Genomic DNA, 26,803 nt, shown 5'->3' on the forward strand with positions numbered 1-26,803 from the left:
ACCACAAGAAAATGAATAACCCAATCAACAAATGGGCCAAGGACCTGAACAGACACTTCTCAGAGGAGGACATACAATCAATCAATAAGTACATGAAAAAATGCTCACCATCTCTAGCAGTCAGAGAAATGCAAATCAAAACCACCCTAAGATACCATCTCACTCCAGTAAGAATGGCAGCCATTATGAAGTCAAACAACAACAAGTGCTGGCGAGGATGTGGGGAAAAGGGTACACTTGTACATTGCTGGTGGGACTGCAAATTGGTGCGGCCAATTTGGAAAGCAGTATGGAGATTCCTGGGAAAGCTGGGAATGGAACCACCATTTGACCCAGCTATTGCCCTTCTCGGACTATTCCCCGAAGACCTTAAAAGAGCATGCTACAGGGACACTGCTACATCGATGTTCATAGCAGCACAATTCACAATAGCAAGACTGTGGAACCAACCTAGATGCCCTTCAATAGATGAATGGATAAAAAAAATGTGGCAGTTATACACAATGGAGTATTACTCTGCATTAAAAAATGACAAAATCATGTAATTTGCAGGGAAATGGATGGCATTAGAACAGATTATGCTAAGTGAAGCTAGCCAATGCCTAAAAAACAAATGCCAAATGTTTTCTTTGATATAAGGAAAGTAACTAAGAACAGAATTGGGAGGAAGAGCATGAGAAGAAGATTAACATTAAACAGGGGTGAGAGGTGGGAGGGAAAAGGAAAGAGAAGGGAAATTGCATGGAAATGGAAGGAGACCCTCATGGTTATACAAAATTACATACAAGAGGAAGTGAGGGGAAAGGGGAAAAACAAAAAACAAGGGGGAGAAATGAATTACAGTAGATGGGGTAGAGAGAGAAGATGGGAGGGGAGGGGAGGGGGGAGAGTAGAGGATAGCAAAGGCAGCAGAATACAACAGACACTAGTATATCAATATGTAAAACAGTGGATGTGTAACTGATGTGATGCTGCAATCCGTATACGGGGTAAAAATGGGAGTTCATAACCCACTTGAATCAAAGTGTGAAATATGATTTGTCAAGAGCTATGTAATGTTTTGAACAACCAACAATAAAAATTAAAGAAAAAAAATTAAAAAATAAAGTTTCTATGCTTTTCAATACAGTAATTTCATTTCTAAGGACTTATAATAAGGAAAAATTGAAAGATACCTAAATACTTAATAGGGAATTGATTATAGTATTGTTATGGTCTGAATTAATCAATACAAGTAATAAGTTATTGGTTATAGATTAGGATTAGAAAATATAGATTAATGGAATAGGAAGGATAATAGGATTATAAGATAAGTGTTATAGAATTAGTAATGTTAAGTTACCTTAGTCTGCCCTAGTTATAAGACAGAGAAGGAACAGTAAGATAGAAGAAATAATAGTACAATCATGTAATCACATAACTGTAAGACATAGGATTTAAGGTTGTTAGCAATAATATAGACAATGTAAGGTGATAAGTGTATGCCCTTAGGTTAAAAATGGTTACAAACAGTTACAGATAAGTATAGGCCAATAAAACTCTAGTTAAATATAAGAAATAGTTACAGACAAGTATAAGTTAATATAGCCATAGTGACTCCATCTTTAGGTTCCTGTGTTATAAGCTGTTTTTTTAAAAAATATTTAAAATTTTTTTTCTTTGCTTTATACACCTGCAAATGTACTCGAACCCATGATGCACAACCACAACTGTGCTTGAACCCAGGATGTGGTTGTCAGGTTTTGCTCTGCTAAAACTGCTTTTTTTAAGCCCTTGTACCCTGCTTGCTTGCAACTTGCAGAGTCCATAGGATGTGGTTTTCTTCCTTAAATATTGGAATCAGACAGCCTGGTGCACTTCTATCAGATGGCCGCTTGGGCTCTGGCAGAACCATCCCTGGCCAGGAAAACATAAGTAAAATAAAATTCTTTGCTTTGTTTCAAATTTGGTCTCTGTGTGTTTTCTGAGCGGTTGCCCCACAACAGTATGGTGTATTCACACTACCACTAAAATGTTATAGGTTGTTATTTTACATATTATAAATGATTTTTATTATGACATGAGAAAAATGATAGGAAGAAAAGTAGCTTAGAACGCAGTAAAATTAGCATAGTTACCTCTTGGTAATGACAATATCATACAGGACAGCACTACAGCTTCAAGAGTGCCCTCCAAAAAGAGAAGTCATTGTATTATTGGATTGCCAGCAAAATAAGCTAGCAAGCTATACCAGAAGGCAGCTGTCAAGATGGAAGCAGGTCGATTTTCATAAATAATATAAATATGTGCAAAACTGATACCATTGCACTATATATTTTGGCAGGATATAAATGGGTCTAAGGTAGCCTAAGTCTAAATGGTCCTATTACTTTTAAAGCTCTTATCTGGGCAATAAAACTCTTTATCATAAAAATTAGATCCAACTGAATTGTTACACAGACTGCCAAAGGAACTTGAAATTATCTGAAAATCAGAGAACAAAGAGTGAAAATATTGCCCAGATATTATAGATGGGCAGTGTTGTAATATGTGAAATGGATGGCTCTTTCAACTCTCTGACTCTCTCCATGGCTAAGTGTTAAACATCACAACCTCTCATGTGACATAGGATTTTTTCTTTCTTTCTTTCTTTCTTTCTTTCTTTCTTTCTTTCTTTCTTTCTTTCTTTCTTCCTTTCTTTCTTTCTTTCTTTTTTTTTTTTTTGCTATTTAAAAATCTTTATTTTGAATGAATATAGGATTTTGATTATCCAAAGGACGAATATTGGAAACTAAGAACTAGTAGTAGCCAGATGTCGGTTTCTCTAAAAAGTTCTCCACAAACTTAAACCAGTTGATATAAATTTGGATGACAAAACAAGTCCTCTTGTCACAGCAGTGTGTGCAGCCACTGAGAGCCCAGGCTAGAAAAACAGGCACCTTCCACTGGGAAAGAACTTGGAAACAGCATGATACTTGCTACCAAGTGTTCTAGTGAATCGCTAGGGCTAACTGGTCCCATACTCATTCCCTTCCCCATCACAAGCCCCTGAAAGAAATCTTTCTTCCCCAACTCCACATTGACCTTGAAGAGGAATATGCAACAAAAGATCAAGATCATCAAATTGAACGTTGGATAATTTTAAATGACTAGTTAAGAGTCTCTGATTGTGTGAATATGATGCCAAAATTCCAGAAACATTCAGTTTGAATGCAGAACCCTACAAGAGTAGAATAAATTATCTGTGATCTTCTCAAAGGAGGAGCTACTGTATTTATGATAATAACAGTTATGACACTAAGAATATTTTCCTACAAAGAGAAAAGATGCCCAACAAGTCAAAATATTATTGGCAAGTGTAAACTGGTTACAGATGAATGTTGAAAAATTATTCTACTAAAGGAAAAAATTTATGCTATTCAAATTGGTCTTGTTCCTACCATATAATAGAAGTGCCCTTCCCTTATTGAATAGAATGGTGTACTATACTACATAATTTGCTTGTTGAACAAGTTTTATCACAAGCTAAACCTAAACAAATTGTGGGAAAATCTGACATTATGTTTAAGAAGGATATGAGAATTTATTTGATAAACTCCAAAGCACAACATCCCTGTGTTCATATTTTCACATTGTGTGTAGGTAATGTACTACAGGAGGTTATCCGTCAACCTGGTTTTATCATCAGATGTCAAAGTCATGTTCAGTTGCATGGATTTTTGATGAAAATGGGATTATCAAAACTCTTAAAGGGAAATTAATTAATATATTTGACAAAAAGTAGAATATTTAAATCAACTAAAAGACAATAGCAACATAATTCTGTTGGGGAACTCCTAAAAAGACTTCCCTAAAAGACTTAGAATGGCAGCTAGAGTAGCAATTGTGAATACATTCTGAAAATTATATACGTAAATGATAGAGTCAGTTAACTCTTAGAAAATCACATAGACTTATAAAACAGGTTTAGTACAATTTATTACTTAACAGAGGTAGCCAACACCATCCTACTTAAGATTCTGTAAACAAGCATTCTTTAGGAACACCTCTCTGTCATAGGACAGACTGATGCAAAAACTGCTCATCTTATCATCTTATGAAAAGACCCCTACATTCTTTCACTTAAAGTTTTCCTTTATGTACTTCTGTATTTTCAAATATGTTGCATCCATCAGTTGGAAACTCCTTTTTCTCCACCTCTTTCAACATACTCCACATCATGTTTTTTTTTAAATATTTATTTATTGTTTAGTAGTAGCTGGACACAATACCTTTATTTATTTATTTTTATGTGGTGCTGAGTATCAAACCCAGGGCCTCGCATGTGCTAGGCAAGTGTTCTACTGCTGAGCCACAACCCCAGCCCCCCTCCCATCATGTTTTTTAACAAACTGAAAAGAAAAGGAAAGAAAAAACAACTTAGAGGTAACATTAGAAAATAACTCCCTAATTTTTCAAAGTTGATTTTACCATTTAATGTTGATGTTATCACACATTTCTGAAGAGTCTTTTTATACTGGGAAAATTTATGTGAGCTTGAAAAGAAATTTTATGAAGTCGTCAGGTATTGCTCTTTTTGTAATTCGGATAAATTGCCCTGATCTTATCACCATCTCCTCGGGGGACACTGGATGACTGAGTTCTTAAATGATCAGGAAAATGCAAATTTAAATTTAAACCACAATGAAATACCATTTTCAACACACCAGTAAGTTTTAAAATATGACAGTATAAACTGTTAGCAAGAATACAGAGCAACAGGAATTAGTACATGTTGCTAGAAAGAGTATAATTGGTACAGCTATTTTGGAAAACACTTTGTCATTAACTAGTAAATTTGATAATGTGCCTATACCTTGACCCAATAATTGTACTCCTACATATGTAATGACAAAGAAAGTCTTACACAAGTTTATATGTTTCCTATTGGTGCTTTAGCAAATTACTAAAAAATTTAGTAGCTTAAAATAAAAACAAATGAAAGTTGGCAGAGCTTTGTTCTTTCTGAAGGCTCTGGAGAAAAGTCCATTTCCTCGCTCTTTCTAGCTGCTATCTGTCACCTACATTTCTTGGTTCATGGTTCAAGTCTCCATCTTCAGTGTGCTTCAAACCAGGGTAGCAGCATCTTTTGGGTTCTCTCTCTAATTCTGACACCCCCGCCACACACACACACCTCCTTGTTATATGAAACTCTGTGCCCTCATTGGACACATGCAAATATTCCAGGATAATTTCATCATTTCAAGATCCTTAGCTTAATCTTCAATATCCCCCTTACCAAATATGGTAACATTTTTACAGGTTCTACGGATTAGCATGTGGACAGCTAATCTTTGGGCAGCCATTATTCAGCCTACCACACAGGTAAACCAATAGATATTTCCAAATTGTTCATAGCAGCATTATTTATAGTAACAAAAAAACCTAGAAATAACTCAAAAGTCTATCAATAGTAGAAAGGATAAAGTGTGATAGAAGAAGGAACATTTTGCGGCAACAGAAATTATTGCTGAGCATTTCAACAAGAATTAATCTGAAAAACAATGTTAGGGAGAAAAAGAAACAGATGAGTACACAGAATAATTTCATTTTACACAAAGTATAAAATCAGGCAAAGTGAAATTACATATTTCATAGGAAAACATGGATAAGTGACAAAACCATAGGTGGGGAAAAGCAAGAGAATAATCGCACCATACTCAGCATGTCAATCAAAGGGGTGGGGTCAGGAGGGACAGCAGAAAATTTCAGTGGTAAAGGCAATGTCTTACATTTTAATCTGGTGTGAATAGAAGGATGTCCATTTTATTGTTATTCTTTATGCTATATATTTTAATCTCCCTCTAGGATATATGATACAGTTTATAATTTTTTAAAAGCAACGTACAATGAAAAGAGTATTAACCTTTAACTGGATAAAAACTAAAATAAACTATCTTCAAAGAAAAAAATGTTTTTTTCAAAAATGAGAGAAGCCAATATTTATTTGAAGTCCACATGACTAATTTTCCAGCTTTCCACAATACTTTGTATGAGGGATGACAAAGGGTCTTAATTCCCAATTTGAAGTACTGTCTGACCAGTTTCACAACTGCCGTCTCTTTTTCTCCATGAAAGATAATATTTCAAGCACTATTCTTCTAGGTGTCACAGGCAGTTAGATGAACCTGCCTGTGATTAAAAGAACTGTCTTAAGCATAAATTTCTGAGAAGACCTGTATTTATTATCTGTCCAAAAGTTTAGGTGATCATACAAAAGTAATTTTCCCACCTAAAGGCTTTTTCATTTTTTTTTTCAAAAATAATTTAAAGGAACTGTATAAATATTAATGTTCCTTATCTCTGTTTCTACGGAGGTCTAGGTGGTAAGCATTATTTCTTGTGTAAGGAGAGGGGACAATTATTAACATGGCTATTCCCTTAAACAGCCTCAGCTGGCTACACACACACCACATAAAGTTTCTATCAATAATTCTAAAGACACATATAATTAAATAAAATCAGTTCTAGTTAACTATGTTGTCTATATTATAAAAAGTTTAACACAGAACTTTCTATCTATATCTCCAATGTGAAAGTGTAGGTAGCTAATCAAAAATTAATAAAATTGTATGCATATTGGAAGATATTACTGTATGGCTAATCAATTTTATGTGATAAACATTCTATGAGAAACCTTTCGTGACTTTGCTCTTGCATCATACCAATTATTCCAGCACAGCTAGCCTTTAAAATAAGAACTAAATGAACCTTGTGATCAGTTTAACTTGTAAAGGAATTGAGGTAATTATGGAACTTAATGATTCCTCAGATAATAGGAATCATGGCCTACCATGTAACCAGATATCTATGGCAGTGTTTTACGTACACAGAATATTCACAACAGCCATACAAAGTGGGTATTTTTGGCCCCATTATACACATGAGAAACCTGAGGCTAAGGAGGAGCTCCATAACTTGTCTAATGAAGCAATTTACCACTAATTACACCAGGATGCTAACTCATAAGTGCTTGAGTCTAAAGCTTGGCCTCTTCACCTTATCATGCTACCTTAGAGTCAGCAATTTGTGTGCAGGGCCTTTACACATATTGATGTTAAATAGCTCAAAACCTACAAAGAGACCTGCTGAATGGTGACAAACAGTAGTTTATGTTCAACCTAATGTACTAAAACAGAGAGAAGTTAGTACTGTTTGTCATTCTTGTTAGCCAGTTCAACACTAGGTCACTTTGTTTTTTCTAGTCTGTGATTAAATGTATTAGCAAAGCTTGACTTCCGCCAAAGGGAAACACAGAAGAAATCAAGTATCCCCCTGAAAGCTTGAAGATCAGGCATATCAAAGATATCAAAGATATTACAAATATCTTTGCCCAAGTGCAGTCCATTTCATAGAAATGATATGATTTTGATAAAATGAAGCTAGAATTGTGATACTTTGTTCCAAAAGCATAGGGGTGTGCGTGCATGTGTGTGCATGTGTGTGCATGTGTGATTTCCTTATGTAATCTCTTAAATTAAACCTATCATAATCATGATATCATATGAAGTTCCTGGGAGGTACAAAAGATACTGCATGTGTTGGGCACAGTGGCACACACCTGTAATCCCAGCAACTAGGGAGGTTAAGGTGGGAGGATTACAAGTTTGAGGCCAGCATGAGCAACTTAGCAAGGGGCCACACAACTTAGCAAAACCCTGTCTCAAAATAAAAAGGACTGAGGAAAAAAGAAAAGAAGGACTGAGATGTGGCTTAGTGCCCCTGGGTTCAATCTCTAGTTCAAAAAAAAAAAGATACTGCATGTGATGCTAAGAAGTTTGAATTCCCTGTTCCATCTTTGCTACTTTAGCTCCAAAATTCTGGGCCATTTAACTTCTTTTACCACCTTTTACAACAGTCAGGAAAAATTGGGATATATAAGCTCAAGTACTCATAAAGTGCTACTACATAAATATACCACATTCAAAATACAGAACAGGAATTAGACTAGGAGAATTACAAACTCTCTATTTTCCATATCCTGACCCCACAAGGCTCATCAATTTCCTTCCTTTCTTGATTTCCTAAGATGTTAATTCTGATATGTTGCCCTAACCCACTTGGTATTTTTTGATTGCTTTAGTGGGTATCTACCCCCAGCAATCAAAATGATGCAAGGCTAAGGCTTCAATGCATCCAAAATACATTCCCTCTAGCTAAACAACAAAGAGCCATTGGAAGAATGGACCTCTGATTTGGCTTTAGTGCCCTACTGAGTGTTCACTTATAGTTTTGAAAAAGTTTTACAATAAAGAGAATAGAATACATTGCTTGCTTATACATACCAGAGCTTTAGGTTTTCTCTGGGGCAATATGTCCAGCTCTTGCTTTACAATGTATATACACAATTATAAGATCTACAAAGAGCATCTACAAAAAAATCTTAACTCTGCTTTGAAAACTCTCCTGCCTCTAACATGTGGTGCAGAACCTCATAATATTTTCATCCAGTTAATTCCCATGAATGTACTCCTTCCCCAGCAGGTGCTCATACAGTATGGACCAGTTGGGATGAAAAAAAAATGAAAGCTTTTCATGTGTAAAGAAACTATGTCACACACTCACTACACAGCTTCTCTAAGAAATTATAGTTTAGCCCTTGTTAAAGTTTCTCACAGCTTTGGTAAAAAGCATTGTGATCCTTGCTCATTGTTTATACACACCACAACAGTCAGCAGGTCATGATGCTTATGATCACAAAATATGGCTCCCACAATCTGGGATCAAACATTGGCTCTCCATCTTAATAATTGTGTGACCTTGAGGAAATTACTTAACCCATCCATGCCTCAGTTTCTTCAACCATATTGGGTTAATAATAGACTGTGTTCATAAGATTGCTATGAGGAATATATGAGTTGAATACAAGTGCTTAAAATAATACATGGTACATGATAAGCTCCTTATTTCTACTACTACAATTATTTTGCCTTCACAGGCATTAATGTATCACCCATTAATTATTGCAAGATGTGTAGTTTCCTAAGTCACCTTGTCTCAAATTATCCATACTTGATGTAATTGTTGGAATCTTTGCATGTAAATAATCAATTACCATTTTCAATGGATATGAATTGATGAAACAGCTTCTGGAAGGCTTTCGAACATATTCATAAACTTCATATTCTGTCAAGGAACTGCCTTCTTATACAGAGAGGAATACTGCCTTGAAGTATGAGCAGAACCCAAATATAAACCTTAATTTCTCCCACAGTAGTAAAAATGTAGACTCAAAACAGACAACCTGGGTTTGTATCCAGGACTCTACCAGATATTAGCTGTATAACTTGGGCAAGTTACTCAATGTATGAGAGACCAGCTTCCTCACATGTAAAATGGGGAAAAGTAATGTTATGAATCTCATAGAACTTTGTGAGAATTAAATGAAACAAGTACATCTTAACACAGTACCTAGCATATAAGATATATTCAATAAATGTTAGCTATCTCTATTAATTTTTCTTTGGTTTGGTTAGTCCAATTGATATGAGTTCTCTGTTTGTTAATAAAAAAATTAGCTGTTGATTCTTTAAAGCCTGTAAAATATAAACATGAAGACTTAGTAGAATTCATTTCTTGTGCCATTATAATGTTAAATTTAGTTCACTCGAGAGGTATTTTGGGGAGATTTTATTATAAATTTTACAATATGGAATAGTCCTGGAGTAAATTATCTAACTTATAGAAATGTAATGTTGAGAAGGTAGTTGACCTCTGTAATATAGTCATCAATGTTTCCTTTCTATTTAGGGTTCTTGATTGAACTTCAGAATGATAATATAGAATTAGAAAGTCAGATGATATCTAGCCGAGGAAGGCCACGGACTGCCTCTTTCAAGTTGGGCCCCCCCGGCTTACATATGGTATGCTTTTGACATAGCCAAGCTAGTCTGTTCATCATGGGTTCCCTTGTAGCTTTCTTCTTCTCAATCAATGAACCCATCCCACTCTTGCTCTTACCAAGTGGTCGATTTATTTATTTTAATGGTTAACTGCTAAGTAACTTGTTCTCTATGGATGGGATCTTGGAGATATTTGGAAATTTTTACGGATGGAAAAGGCAGAAATATTGAGGAGAATTAAGCTGTAATAGAACTATGGGCTATGAGGTTGCTAATTCAGGGAAGAGGTTGTTCACCCACTGCTCCAATATGGAGGGCCTATCTTGTTCTTGTGGACTTATTTATGTTCTTAGATGGCAATGATTATGTAGGAAAACATCCTTTGATTTTTGATTCAGAGGCATAAAGCACAATGATACATAAATCCTGTGATGTAGTAGTTGGCTATATTCTCTACTGCAGTTGATATGAGTTCTTCTCCCAGAAGCAAACTTGAATCCAAGTCATTTCTTTCTTAAAGATATCACCCAAAGGCATTACCAAGGAATGTCTTATCACCAGCTATCCCAAAGGTATATGAAGACTACATGTTGCTATACAATGACAGCTTTGTTACAAGTCACCTCATCTACACTTTCAGTCAGAAGGCAGCCCTGGCAGGACATGATGGTACATCCAGCAACTCAGGAGGCTGAGGCAGGAGGATCGTGAGTTCAAAGCCAGCCTCAGAAACTTAGTGAGGCCCCAAGGAATTTATTGAGACTCTGTCTCAAAATAAAAAAATAAAAAGGGGGCTGGGTGTGGCTCAGTGGTAGAGAGCTTGCCTAGCACATGTGAGGCACTGGGTTCGATCCTCAGCACCACATAAAAAATAAATAAATAAAAATTTTTTAAAAAGACTAACTTCCTTTAAAATAAAAATAAATAAATAGTGCTAGGGGCATGGCTTAGTGGCTAAACACCCCTGTATTCAATCCCTGGCACAAAAAGAGAAAAAAAAAAAAAAGGCAGCCCTGAACCTCTCAAGTAGCATTCGAGAGCAGCTATTGATAATACTACAAGCAGCTCAGACTTCAGACTCGTCAACACCAAGTATTAACTATCTACAAAGCTACTAATTTAAAACTCTTGGGCAGAATTACTTTGTCAGGCTTCTCTGTTTGTGGAATTTTAGCGCTGGAAGAGTCTTCTAATTCATTTTTTTCTAGCCCTCCCGTGTTGTATATGAAGATTCTAAGGTCCACAGAGAGCAAGTAACCTGCCCACATTTCCTTAGGTATTAAGTACAGGACAGCCCACATGTGTGTTCCTCTTGCTCACCAGCCTTCTACTTTTAACAAGTAGTCACAATAGTGAGGTGAAAGATGAAAGTGACTTGGACATAGCTGGGACAGTGGAGGTACAGAAAAAAATGGAAGATTTTAAAGAGCAAATCTGTTGAAAGAGCAAATCAAAAGAACTTTCTGATAAGTCTTATGTGGTCGATGAATAAAAGGAAAGAACCAAAGATAATGCTCTGGTTTCTGGCAACTGAGGATGAGGAAGAAAAGATGGAGCAGGAGATTGTTGCGGAGTGGGTGGTGAAAGTTCTCTCCGTGTTTCAGAGATAACAATCTGTTTGACAGAAGGCGTAACATATGTGGGAAGAGAAACAACTTATCTCCCTTCTCTGAATTCCATGAGGAGAGATTTCCCGCAATCTCAGGCCTTTGGACCCGCTCCTTGCTTCTCCCCTGGGAAATAGGTGAGTTGCTTGATTAGGGGGCTTAGGAAAACTACACAAGCCCAGCCCCTTCTTCCCTTTCTCTTCAGAAGTCAGGCTGTCCACAAGAAGCAGGCTTTCTGCTCTGTTCTACAATACTGTAACTTTTCAAAGGTATGGGCTACTTATGTGGGGAGAACTGTGGGCTCCAGCTTTGTCTATACCTGGGAAAGTAGACTTATCTAATTCTGGAATCAAATATTATAAATGTCTGTAAATATGAGCCCACACTCCAGTAGCTGCTTCATAAGTGGTATAAGTGCTTCAAAAGTGGTATTCTGGTGTCACATACATATTCTACTATGGTTTGAATCTGTTTCTCAAAAATTCTTACGTTGAAAACTTAATCCCAAAATCATATGTTAATGGTACTTGGAGGTGGGGCCTATGGGAGATAATTAGGATTAGTTTAAGTCATGAGGGTGGGACCCTTATGATGGCATTAGTGGCTTTATAAATAAGAAGAGGAAGACAGACCTGAGTTAGCATACTTGCTCTATCTCATCATATGATACCCTCCACCATACTATGATGGGGCAAGATACCTCACCAGATACCCTCACCATGCTCTTGGACTTCCTAGCCCATGAAACTTGGAGCTAATGTATTATTTATAAATAATAAATAATAAATCTGTATTATTTATAAACGACCTAGTTTCAAGTATTTTGTGATAACAACAAAAAATAGACTAAGGCACATTACTCTTCTTAGTTCTCAATTCAGTTGTATCAGGAAGAGAAAAGAGAAGTTATACATTAGCTCCTCCCAAAGCCCAAGAGTTGGGAAGAAACACAGAATCTTAACTGACCCTATGGCCTTGTGGCCTCAGGAAAAGGCCTAAACTTCTCCACACTTGCTTCCTAATCTATAACAGGGGAAGAATAACACTCACTTCACCTTTCTTTCCATCTGATTAGAAAGATCAGATGAGATAATTCTACACAACTGCAAGACACAAAGCAATATTCAAATATAAGAAGCATTACTTTTAGTTTCAAATTCTTTAGCCAGTGCTAAAGAATTTATAGATGGAATTTCTACAAAGAGGATAGAAATAGTATTTCTTTTGTAACACTAATAATTATATTACTATTTTACTTTATTTTTATTTTATTCAAGTTTTCCTATTTCAAATGTTAAAAAACTGACCTATTTTTAAATTTTGCACATTTATAGAAAAAAATTTGAAAATTAAAAGTGCCTTCATAATGAACAGATTCCTTTATCACGGAAGAAAACAAATACCTCCCATAAAGCTGGAGTGACAAAAAGTAAATACACTTCCACACACAGCCCAGGGATTGCATTCTGGTAGAAATAATGAAAAAAGATATAGATGTTAAGGTTGAAAGTATTTTTCAGTCAAGAGAAAATGTCAGCTTTAAGAAACAGCTACCCAGCTTCTAAAGTTTGGCTGGCTTTCCTTTTGATGGATTGTCACAGAAGGGCACCAGCAAGTTCTTTGGCTAAATTTTAAAAATGAATAAGCAAGTTTCTGAACTTTAAAACATTGATGAAGAAAAAATATAATAATAGATGTGATTAAATCCCACATGCTTCCTGGTGGATTCAGGAAGATGGAAAATATTTCTTTTTGTGTACAAAAAGGAAAAAATAAATAAAAGCCCCTGCAGGGGACATTCACCATCAGGAACTTTAGGTTACCAGAGACAAGACCTCAAACAATCAATGAGCCTGAGAAATGCTGGCATGGTAGCTTCTATGTTGCTGTTGCTAAGAGTTCCTGGTGGGCACCAGGCTAAGAGATACACTAAAGAAAGAATATTTATCATTGTTCTCATTTTAATAAAAGCCCGGATGTTGTATACAAGTGTTTAAATACCAATTTCCCTGTCACTTGTTCTACTTAGAATGTTCTTGAGGGGCAAGGTCCTTTTTATATTACAAGGCATTGACCCACAGGAAATAAATTACAATCAAGGGCCACATGGGTAACAGTTTAAAATGTAATTAAACTCTGTGTATTTAAAGAAGAAAAACAAATATTTCATGTATCTGATTTTAAAATTGAAAAGAATACAATCATAGGCCACATGGCAGTGAAAACGAAACCTAGTTGTTTTCTGAGGGAGGCCTATGAGATTTCAAATTTTAATTTTAAAATTAAAAACTAGAAATGAAATCTTACTTTCATGAAATATTGGTTTTATATTAAAGTCAGTCAGGGCAAGAAGAGGATGAGGAAAAGAGAAAAGGGAATGAGGGGAAAGAGAAGAAAGATGAAGGATAGGAGGGGAGGAAGAACAGGAAAGGGAGAGGAGCCAGGGGGAATGGAGGAGGGAGGGGAAGCTATTACCCAAATGGAACAGATGTGAGATGTCAGCAAAGGAGAAAGGGAAAGCACCAGACAAAGAAACAGAGGGAAGAGAGGCACTGCCGGAAGACAAAAGAAAAGGGGAGAACTCTGGATCATGCCAGGCAAATGTCTTGTGGAGGCTCTGTTGTTATGGAGGCCCTAGGTTTGGAACATCATCTATTGTGATCGGTGTCTTTGGATACACTATTTAGCTGTTTAACAAAACTGGTGACTGGTGATTTTAGAAGAACTGCATACTTCTTACAGGTAATATAGATATTCTAAAAAAAATACTATAAGACCAAAAGAAAATCTGATAATCTTGGAGGATGCTTCCCAGAAACAAGCACAGCCTAAAGAAACATAAATACCTTTGGAAAATGGGGGTGGTGGCAGTAGCAGAGCATCTGCTATCATCAAAGGCTAGATTCTGGGCTCTGTGTATGCATGAACCCGCCTTAAGTTTCCACCCCACACAGGAGAGCTCCCAGCATGACCTTTAACACTCCCTAGCGAATCATTCTGCCTTGCCTAAAAGATAGCACCACTGTCATTTAAATAAACATGAAAAAACAGAATCTGCCTCCTTTGTTCCAAAGCCGCTGTTAACTACATTACTATTTTCCCAAATCCCCAGCCCAGTTATATGAGAGTCTAGCTGATGCCTCCCTCTCCTGCTCTCATTCTCCCTGAGAATTCCCCTTGTCTTCTGGTAAAAGATGAATTGCTTGGTTCCCTGTGCCTGCGTCTCTCCAACATTCACAGACTAGAAAATGATCCATACATGATTCCATATCCACACACCCCTATTTAAGAGAAAATGAAAAGACCCTTGGCCTGTAAGAGGCCTAGCTCAGGATTACTAGCTAAATCCCTAGTCCTACCCTCATCTTGGAACTTAGTACAGCACTGGTACTTAAGCTACTTGCCCTGGAACCAAATTCTCAATTACATTCCTTTCCCATATATATTTATATCACATGTATTTATTTTTTAGTTTATTTGGTACTAGAGATTGAACTTAGGAGTGCTTTTCCATTAAGCTATATCCTCAGTCCTTTTTACTTTTTATTTTGAGACAGGATCTCATTAAGTTGCTGAGGGTCTCACTAAATTGCTAAGGATGGTCTCCTGAGACACTAGGATTATAAATGTGTGCCATTGTACCCAGCTAATACAACAAATTTACCGAATACTAAATTACCATGTGCTAGGCGCGATGCCACACACAGAGTGCCTAAAGCCAAGAAAGCTATATACCCTTAGGAGCTCACTGTTCAATGGAAAGACAGGTGAGACAAAATTAAATGACCAAAAGTAGAATAAATAGGAGTTGTATGGGTAAAGTATTGTGGGAGTAAGTAGAAAAAAAAAATGAGCTTCTATTCTTATTATTCATTCTTACAATTAAAGTCATAGTGTAGGCTCCATCCCAGGTTACCTTTTTGAACCTATATCCAATGCAGTTAGACAGGGTCCCATGCTAAATAGGGCCCCCCACCTTGAAGTTTAATGCTTTATAGTCATTGTCTTGAAATGCATAATAATTTTATTTTTGATTTTATGCTTTGAACATTAAGTTTGATGGGGAATGCCTCAAGGGTTCATATATAGCTCAGCCTCCTAATAGGTTCTCAGCCTCTGGCACCCCACACCGACCCCAGGACCCTTTCTCATTCTACTCAGGACTGCAATAGGGTCAGGTTGACAGAGAGGCCTGAATTCTACTGTTGCCTTCCAACCCCAGCTGGAGTCTGGGTCTGGTATGGGAAGGATCAGGAGCCCTTCTGTGTTTTAGACAAGGGTCAAGCCCTGGTTGTCCCTACCCCTGGCTGGCAGCACTCTGGCATGTTCAGTATTAGATACTATAAGGGCTCTTTCCCATCTTGTTCCAGGTAACACGCTCATTTTGGCACAGAGGCTGTGATACTTTTGGGACTGTCCATCTATCATGTGTTGGGGGACTGACCTGAGGGTAATATCTGGGAGAAGAAGAGCTTGACTTCCTTGTCCCATTTTTCCTGGATGCCACAAATTATGTGTCCAGGTCTGATCCCAACCCTTGACCTTGTAACCTCAGACATTTAAGCTTAAAGGTAACAATCTCCTTACCAAATTTCCTGCTTTCAAGTCCCAGTCTCCATTGCATTCTCAACAATGTGGGAAAAAGGTAAGAATCTTTTCCCTGTACCTTTCCAATCCCTCTCCTAAATCCTCACTGGTTTCTCTCTCAAATCTTATTGTAGGTAAAAACCATGAGGACCTGCTGGAGAGGCCATTTCACCACTGAAGCCCCTAGCCTTTGAGCAGAATGCAGTGACTGCATGGGACTAGGACATGGTGAAACCACACTGCAGTTAGGTATGAACACATGCCTGTGCTTCAGATCTAGAAAGACAAAACAAAATCTGAGCAGGAAATATGTGTCATTTCCGACTTGGCCCATAGAAACCTCGCATTTCTTTTGCTCATCTCTGTCTCTCCCACCCCGTTATTTGCTGATTGGACTTAAATGCTGGGAGCCATTAGCCAAGTAGGTATGACAATTTCCTTGCCAGTGTACCCCATGTTGCTGACATTTTGCAGTGACATTGAATGTAGTTGACCTTGCTCAAGGACCAGGGCGGATTAGGGTGTTCCCGGTTTAACATAATCGGGTTTAGGGCGTTCCCAGTTTAGGTTCCAGGTTTAAGGTTTAAGATTATTCCTGCTGGGAATAGGGCGTATCCTGCTGCCTGAGTTCCCCTTGAGTTCTCACGGGATTCAGACAGTATATTTTGGAGATAGAAGCCCAGTGGAGGTGAATTTGGGCAGAGAACGTGGATTTGGGCAGAGAACGTGGATTTCCCCAGAACGTGTCTGTATACGGCTGGTGTGAGTTCGGGAATAAAGAGTTGCTGTTTGAATCTACAAGCTGTGTGGTGGCTCGTGATTTTGTGCCCAGCCAGACTGCGGCACTTAAATGTTGGGGATAGCCCTAGAAGCACACTCTTGAAGGTGCAGAGGCTCAGGGAAAAAAGCTATCCTAGAGGAGAGCTCCGCATTTATCAGGAAGCCTGCACTAAGCTCAGAGGAGGGGATGACAATCTCCTTAAGAGATTTGGACTAGTTAGTGTCCATAAAAGCCACGATAGTTTCCTTAACTATTGACTAAAACATATTTTGAAATTTGGGGAAAATATATAAAGAAAAATTAAAGCCCACTGCTCTGAGATTGCCTCTCGTGAAGTCTTGGCATACCACATTCCAGCCTTTCACCATGGACTACTCTCATCACTGTTTACTGAGTCCTCACAAAGCGGCAAACAGCATGCTAAGCTTTTTTCACTTTGTCCTAACAACAATGTTTTAAGATAGGAATTGTTATCCACATTTTGGGATTGCAGAACAAATAACTGAAGAGGTAAAATATGAGGCAGCTCTTAGACAGTAGTGCTGAGAACCAAATGCAGTGTGTCTGATTCCAAAACTCCTGCCCTTAACCACTTCCCTCGAGCTTTTGTCATTATTGCTAAGAAAACTGAGATTCCACTGTCTTCTAATATGCTTGCTTAATAGCATTTTGTAAAAAAAAAAAATTCCTTTGATTAAATATCCCATTTTATGATGAATAATAATCTATTTACCAACCCTTTAATTGGATGTTTAGGTTGATAATTTTATGCTATTATAAATAACACTACAATGAATATTCATAGAGACAAATCTTTGTACACATACCCATGAAAATCTCCTTGGGATGACATGGATGTTACGTTAGAAGCTATATATATTCTTAAGGCAATACATGATTGTTGACAAATTGTCTTACATCAAAGTCATGGGGGAGCAGTTTGCCCCCAGGGGACAATTGAAAATGTCTATAGACTTTTTAATTGTAAGGAGTGAGCAAGAATTTAACAGGTAGAGACCAAAGATGCTATTAAACACTCAGCAATGCACAGGTCATCCATTCACTCACTAAAGTTATAAAATTATCTGTCCAGAATATCAATAGTGCCAATGCTGAGAACCTCTTGATAATTTGGGGCATTGATTTGGCCAGATTAAGAGATACCTAGACATTTGGTAAAGTATTATGGGGGGGGGAGGGGTGAGAACATTTCCAGAAAAGGATAGCTTGCATATTTGAGTGGATTGGGTGGGGGTGATCTGCCCTCAGTGTGAGTGCCACTCAATTGGCCTAGGACCAGAGTGAACGAAAACAGAAAAAAGTTCATGTGTCTGTCTGCTTACCTATCTATCTATCTATCTACCTACTTACCTATGGAAACTGGGATATGTTCTTCCTTTCCTGTCCTTGGACATCAAAACTCCAGTCTCCTCTTTAGCCATTGGACTCCAGGTTCTACTGTGGCCTCTGGGTTCTTAGACCTTAATCTTAGACTGATATTATACCATCAGCTTCCCTTGTTCTGAAACCCTGGGATTTGGACTGAGCCACACTATTAGCATCCCAGGGTCTATGTCTTGCACACAGCCTGTCATGGAACACTTCAGCCTTCATTGTTGCATAAACCAGTTCCCCTTTCATTCATCTATCTATCTATCTATCTATCTATCTATCTATTATAATTTAGATATGAGGTATTCCTCCAAAAGTACATGTGGGAGACAATGCAAGAAAATTTAGAAGTGAAATGATGGCGTTTTTGAGAGCCTAAACCTAATCCACTTGAATGGATCAACTAGGTGATAACTATAGGCAGGTAGGGTGTGGCTGGAGGAGGTGGGGTGCTGGGGGCATGCTTTTGGGATATATATTTGTACCTGAGGAGCTGAGTTAAATCTCTTTCTGCTTTCTGATTGTCAGGTCCTGAGCTGCTTTCCTCGGCCATACCCTTTTACTATGAATCAGAGTTGGCTATTTGTGAACTGAGATCTCTGAAATAATGAGCCCCAAATAAGCTTTTCCTCTTCTAAAATTGTTCTTGTCAAGCCTTTTGGTCAAAGCAATGAAAAAGCAGACTAAAACACTATTGATACTGCTGGTTATCAGTGAGGAGTCCTGCTTCCTCTCATGTTGAAGTCTGAACATTAGAGAAGCACACACTGAGGCAAGCACATAAAGCAGGGTTTATTTTAAAACGGCTAATATAGACTTCTCCAGGCAGGGAGAAGGGGGCCAAAGCTGGTATCCCAGTATCCCAAGAAGCAAGGTGTTCTGCCCTTTTTATGTGTCCTAGGTTTCCTTTGTTCTCCTGCCCTCTTCCACTTATCTTTCTCCTTCCTGCATTTGTGACTAGGCATTTGACTAGGCCTAGGGTGGGATGGCCAAAAGGTGGGAAACAGGTGGGCTAAAGCAGGAAGGGCAGGCTGGAGCAGCCAAGGACACATTAATTAACAATCTTATAGATTCCTGTAGGGAGGGGCAATTCCTGGGACAGGTTAATTTAGCTTTGGGTTGGAGCAAGGGAAAGTTCTTAATAAGGGTGGAGGAAGGGCTTTGAAGGAATTAACATTTCAATCCTTCAGGGGACAGTCTCCAACTTCCCAGACTCACTCAAAATTGGCCTCCTTGATCTGACCTGACTCAATTACCTATCTATGCTGACTGCCTGTCTAATTCTGGCTTCACTATTTCTCTATCCTGTTGGTTCTGTCTCTCTGCAGAACCCTAATACACACTCTAACCTACACAATGGCCATAACAGTGGATGTAGTCTTGAGACAAAATAAAGACTCTTTCACTTATTCTAACATGATTTATCAGGTTAAATATGATTTATTAGTTTCTAGATACTGTGGTAGCTGCTAAGTTAGCATTCAAGGAAGAGGGTCAGGTCAACAATGAAGAGTAAAGAGAGGAAGTAGGTTGGAAGTAAATTTAAGTTTCCCTCACTAATGAGAAAGCATATCTACTTCAGAATATACCTCCATATTTCCCCATATAATTCAGCATTGAATTATTTCCATATGGGGCTGGGGTTGGAGCTCAGTGATAGAGCACTTGCCTAGCCTGTGTGAAGCACTGGGTTTGATCCTCAGCACCCCATAAAAATAAATAAATAAAGGTATAAAAAATTATTTCCATATAACTCTACATGAAATTATACAGCCTCACAAGGTTACTACAATAAATTATTGACAATGCTATATTCCTACATACATGAATGCTTGATTCTGTTTCTTTAGAGGCTGTTTCTAAGAAATAAAATTGGATCTTCCTCCAACAGAGACCCAAGATCTTAAATATGAAACATTCTTATGGTGATAGTGACTCCTCTTTTCCCAACTGACTTTTTTGTTCTCTAATTTAACATAGCAGAACCTCAATTTGGCAATTTCAAGGTGTAAAATGTTTTCCTGCCTTTTGTATTTTAAATGAGTAGGCACTACCTGACTGCCAGTTCCTTGCTGTCTATCCACAGTAGGCATAAGTAAAAAGGAGGGACCAAATAAGAAGCTGTTCCTCTTATTTCTCCATTTAAAAAAGGGATTGCAAAGGAGAGGGGAGAGATACCTCAGCTCCCAGCTGTGCTGTCAGCCTCCTCTCCAGAGATCTGTGCCCCCTCCCTGCAGGGTTAACTCAGCCTGGTACAGTCACTGCCAAGAGCTGCTCTCTTCCTTGCTTTTCTGCAGGATAATCTCAGGGTTAGGATCAAAAGGAGATGTGGCTGTACTAGGCTTTCAAAGCCAGTGCTCAGAGGAAAGGAAGTGAGAGAAGAATCTGATCCTAGTCTCACATACCTAGAGACAAAAAAAAGAGAAAAGGAAGCAGCCAGTCCTAGTACCTGCACAGCATACACACCCTCCCACTTAGCAGTCCTCTAGAAATAGGAGGAGGCCAACATGGAAACATCAGTACTTTGTGAACTGGCCACTAAAGGGGGGGGTTTATAGCTTCACCTTTCCAGAGAAACTTATGCAGAAAAGAATAAAAAATCTAGAAAGGTCTCCTTAGCAACTCTGGGATAATCTTTCCCACAATGTCCCAAGCCTGTAGTTCTTAATTCCATTACAGCTGTTATTAAACTTTAAATATGTAATCATGCACATTAAGTTGCCAAATACCCATAAAAACCGTTAGCTCATTAAACTGTGCACAAGCATTTAAATGAAAAAGGAATACCATCTAATTTTTTTTTAATTGAAAAAGTAAAGGTGAAAACATTCTGGTAATGCAATAGAATAGTACAGACAGTAAAAATGCAAGAATAACAGTTCATAGTCTTAAAAGTAACAAACAAAAAGCATCAAGTCTATCTTTGATTTAATGAATGGTCAACACATTTAAAGTAAAACTGTGGCTATTTGTGAACTGAGATCTCTGAAATAATGAGCCCCAAATAAGCTGGATTCCACCCAGCCTAACAAATTATTGGATGTTTGTTATAAGAACTGAAACTCAGATTTCATCTATCCTTTAATGTTAGCTGCCAGAATTTATTTAGTTTATAAGTGCTTGATCCACATACTACCATTTTAAAAACTCCTTAAGATGTCAATAATAATACTGCAAATGACCATTCTGAGCATTTTATATGGGGATTTATAGCATAGAAACACAACATATACTTTTAGAATTACATATAATTCTAGAAAAATAATCATATTGGGCTGGGGATGTGGCTCAAGCAGTAGCACGCTCACCTGGCATGCACGGGGCGCTGGGTTCGATCCTCAGCACCACGTAAAAATAAAATAAAGATGTTGTGTCCACCAAAAACTAAAAAATAAATATTAAAAAAAAATCTCTCTTTAAAAAAAAATAAAAATAAACATATTGATCAATTATAAAAAAGAATTCAACTTACTTTTGCTTGTCAAATGCAAACTGTGTATTATGACCAATAAATTCTCACGGTCTAATGTTTCATTTAAAGCATCTGATTACTTAATATTTTTAAATAATCATTACCTGTGTATAAGGCATCATGTGTGTTTGGTGCTGTATTAAAATATACTCAGGATTTGTTTTATCCAGATACAGAAATGATTTTCATGAAGGAAGAAATTTTTATTAATGTACCCCAGAAACAAGAGGCACATCATGCACAAATGGCCACCTGGGGAAGGACCAGGGTCAGTCAGTTAGCAAAAAGGCACAGGGCAGAGCCTGGCCCAAAGCCTGCACTGGAATTCTTGAGGGAAGGAATGGACGAGGCAGGGAAAGTATACTGAGTAACTTAAGATTTGTTAGTCTGAATAATTTCAGTGGGCTCTAGGCCATAGGGCTGGTCTTCCTTTCTCTGATACCTGGCCCTGGAATGATTTAGGGCAGGGAGAATATTGGTATGGTATGTGACTGTTTGATAAAGGGATTGGTTAGGGGGTGTAGGGTCTCAATTGGTTGGCTTGTGTATCAAAGGCATCCTGGAGGGGTGTCCTTTGCTATCTGGGAATTAGCTAGCTCTGGGAGGGGCAGTCTCTTCAGGATTTAGGCCCCAAATGCCAGAGTATCAAGAAAACAGAAAATAAGAAAATAAACATATATTCTATACAGTTCTATACATACATCAGTACTACCACATTGCAGATCAAGCTTCCTTTCATGAGCAGGGTCCTTTCCAGAGCCAGCCCCTGTGAACTATGGACTATATATATACTTTGAAACATTAATAAAGCCTTACTTTTTTTTTTACTTTGTTCTTTTTAAAATGTTTTTCTTTTATCTCATGAGAATGTAATGAATAGATTTAATGATTAGATCCTTACAAAACACCATAAAGTAGACACATCCTGACATATTATCTCTGTTATAGCTGGAGAAAACTAAGGCAGAACTGAGAATAAAATCCAAGAATCCTGATACCAAATCTAAAACATGTTCTATTACATTGTGATGTCTTTTACAGCAACACTATTAGTAACCCAGGACTTCAATTGTCAAATAAATGAGCTTAATCAGATTGTGCAATGGGAAATTTCCATAAACTACCAGTCATCTCTTCTCTTTAGGTGTGCTTGGCCCAGTTTACCATCTATGGAGCTTCTTCTTCAATGGATATAGAATATCAAGAATAAATAGGGACTGGGGTTGTAGCTCAGTGGTATAGCACTTGCTTAGCATGTGTGAGGCACTGGGTTCGATTTTTAGCACCACATATAAATAAATAAAACAAAGGTCCATCAACAACTAAAAAAAATATATTTAAAAAAAGGATTATTGGGAAAGAATTAGAGAGTGAAACATCATTACATTTCTGAAGTTGTTTCAACAGGTTTAGATCACCATTTTCTACATACTAAAGAAATTCAGTGTTCAAGTCAAATAAAGCTATTCCTACCTGAGTTGGTCTCTACACACACATCCCTAGTGAATAAACTCATATGTACAACTGTGCTGGATAGTCCCTATTTTACAGTGCTGAGGCACCTGCACCTTTCACTGTCCTGTTCTGTGCCAAGAAGCTAAACTTGGAAATGGCTCCACCAGGCTCCCTTTGTCCCCTTGGTCTCCAAGTGGGTTCAGCCAGTGAGTGAATTGCCAGGAGGTGAAGGCACAAAGAGGACAATGTTAGCCTTCTCTTTACCAGGTCAGTTTGCCAGTGGCTGAGCTCCTGTCCCCCAGGGCACATCTCTGGCTTGAGGGCCTCTCTCCCACAGCTGTTGTTCTTTCTCTCTGGGTCTGGCAGTTGTAGCCTCCTCTTTAGAGGTAGGAGTGGCAATTTGGGATGTGGGAAGAGGAGGAAATTTAGCAATCAACTCAATTTATTGGCGCCAACTATAGTAACAAAAGGGAAAAAGATGGTGTTTTAGTTAGCTTTCTCACTGTTGTGATTGAAAGACCTGGCCAGAACAACTGTAGAGGAGAAAAGGCTTATTTAGGGGTTTATGGTTTCAGAGATCTCAGTCCATAAGTGGCTGGCTCCATTCCTTGGGGCTCAGGGTGAGACAGGACATCATGGTGGAAGAGCATGGCAGAGGGAAACAGCTCATATGATGATCAGGAAGAAGAGAGAGACAGATCAGACTCTACAGATACAAAATATATACCCCATAGCCATGACCCCAATGAACGACTTCCTCCAGCCACACCCCACCTGCCTCCAGCTACCATGCAGTTAATCTCATCAGGGATTAATTCACTGATAAGGCTAAGGCTATAACCCAATCATTTCTCTGCCAAACCTTCTTGCATTGTCTCAATGTGAGCTTTTGAGGGACACCTCACATCCAAACCATAACAGATGGTTTTTACTTGAAAATGGGCCACGGATGTCTAATAACTACAACCTGGGGAAAGTAGGTTATAAATACAACCGTCTTATAAGTTTCAATTTTGGTGAGACCTTTTGAGAACATGTGCAGCATAAGATTGGTAATCAATTGTAATTAATAAACAATCAACTTGAATATTCCTGAAAAATAAATACTTACCAAGTTGACCAATATAATTTCCCACATCTAAAAGAATATTTAAATAAAAAATCCTAACATTTGCAAGGTCTTATGCTAGAAGGGGTGCTTTACATTCAAGAAGTTGTACCATTTGAATGAGGTAATACAAAAACTAGAAAATTTATCTATCCAGAGTAGTCATACTCTGCCCTATGCCCTCTCTAGAAGTTGGCAGCAGGCTATTACTAGTTGTTAGTGTTTAGTTAGGGTTAGTCTGCTTTCTCTATAAAATGGTCTTCACATGGAATGAAATAAAAGAAAAAAAATCAAAAACCCCAGCCCCCCAAAATGCAAGGGAGGTTAGAAGTAAAACAATTAATGTGGAGAGTTTATTAGTGCACCAATTATCTGGACTTCATAAGCCCTAGGTTTTAAAAAAAAATTTCAAACTTAGGATCAAAGATTAAAATATGTGTTCAGGGGATGAATTTTCAGACTGATCTGTATACATCATCTAAGTAGGCTGAGCTTTCTGTTTGGAAGCATCTGAACTTACTGATGAAAGTGGTAATTTCTCCATTGAATAGAAAATGTTGTATTAAGCACTATAGGATCTACTGCAGCACATGTGAAGTGAGGAAGTCATGATTTAGATATTAAAGAGTTCACATCTGAGACATCTTGAAATGCAAGTACCCAGTTATAATACTGAGAAAATAGTGAATTCATTACAGAAGTTCAAAGGAGAGAGAGATCATGTCCAATTTGGGTGGACTGGGATAGTGACTAGTGTGAGTTTCACAGAGGTAGGTTTTCAAGAGTGGAAGGAATTAGACCAGCAGAAAGGATAAAGCAAAGGGACAGGCACGAGTGTGTATGCAATAGTTGGTGGTCAGGAGAGGCCGCAAGGGAGTGGCAGCATGAAGGCTCTGCAGTCCACAGATCCCAGCTTGAACACCAGCTCCTTCACCTACCAGCTGAGTCACTTTTGAGCAAATTACTTCATGCCTCCTAGTCTCAGTCTCTCCTTCTATAAAATGGGTTGTTGTAAGGATTAAAAGAGAAAAATGCTAGCTAATGAGCTAAAGCCTGGCTCATGGTTAAACCACAGTGGGGTGCACCATTACCTTATATTAGCATATTGTTTTGTTTTGTTTTAGATAGGAGACTGTAAAGAGGCATCTCATAGGATCCCTATATTTTCATGCAGATGAAAGGAGGATTTCTTGTCCTAAATGTGCAACAACCTAAAGCTGAATTTTACAATAGGAAACATCATGTATCATTAATATGTGGAACCACTATTCAGTTGAGACCAACCAATTAATAAGAAATCATGGGAATTATACAAAGTACAAATGTTTTTAATGTCAGGAAACCTTCTTTACTATTTTAATCCAAAGCTAAATAAATAGATTTAGCCTCAGTGCCTATAAATGTTCACGAACCAAAGTTTCTCCTAAAATACTAGAAACCCAACCACTCTCTTATGGTTAGACTGCCTTTTTATGATTCAGATTCCACAGTCCAAAAGAATGTGGTTACATTGCAAAATATTACCCTTAAAATAAGTGACTTAGGGAGCAATTGTATGCCTTAAGGACCTGTTGACTTTTCTATAAAACAACTCCCAGCTATTTCAGAGGGCAACTTTATGTGACTCCTCAACACTATATTAAACATGAGACCCTAGCTTCCAAATTAAGCCTGCCTTGTAAATAAACAGGTGATCCAAACCTCAAGAACCAAAACAAATTGGTCAGATTAGTAAACATTTAGTTTATTATGGGTTGGGGAAAAAGAAGTTAACCTTAGATTACCTCTCCATGCTTCTGTAGGAACTGTATTTCTTGGTAATCTATCCTCATGTCCAAAGCAGCAAATGCAATTTGTCATTGTGTTTATCATGATCATATGTCTGTCGGGAAGAGGGGCTGAAATAGCAAATGTTTCCTGCTGCAAGCACAAAATCAATTTTGACTCTGGGCTACTGAATTTGACTGTGGGCTTAAGGGAATTTTTAAAACCCTGTGTGCAAAGTTGAAATAAGATTTCATGAAACTCCTTTATAAAACAAGTGTTTCAATAGGGCCAAAATCTACCTTTTTGAGCAAATCTTAGCAACTCAATCACAGGTCTATAGATCACATCTGTCAGCACTGCCTAATCAGTGATGGGAAAACTTTTGTCACTGAGTTTTCTAGATTCTTAACATTAATTCTGTCTAAGGCTAACACTTTAAATATAGTTGTTTCAATGGAGATTATTCTGAAATGAGGTGAAAAATTAAATTCAATGAACTATTATTTATTATTATAGTATTAGTTAATACACATAATAAATATATCTACATAGTATAATGTATTATTAAATATAATTTAATGTATAATATTTTGTTTTATTTTCCATCTCCTCTCAAGAACAAGCAATTAGCTGTCCCTTCTTATGTCATGAGAAACAGAGGCGATTTGGATGAGCAAAAATAGAGAAAAAGTAGTTCTGCAAGGAAGATGCAAAGCTCAGAAATAGAGAAACACTATCCAGGCATTGAAAATGACATATAATTGAATTAGGATG

The 26,803-nt window shown here is 37.7% G+C and overlaps 1 protein-coding gene and 1 pseudogene across 2 annotated transcripts in view; one reads left to right on the top strand and one right to left on the bottom strand.

Annotated features, from left to right (window-relative positions):
• The window catches only part of Pde11a (phosphodiesterase 11A), a 381,408-nt gene that overhangs the window by 347,731 nt on the left and 6,874 nt on the right, over window positions 1-26,803 (bottom strand). The window lies entirely within an intron of this gene.
• On the top strand, window positions 3,157-3,938 carry LOC107138332 (annotated as a pseudogene).

Source organism: Marmota marmota, unplaced genomic scaffold, assembly GCF_001458135.2.
Source record: "Marmota marmota marmota unplaced genomic scaffold, marMar, whole genome shotgun sequence".
Lineage (NCBI taxonomy): Eukaryota > Metazoa > Chordata > Mammalia > Rodentia > Sciuridae > Marmota > Marmota marmota.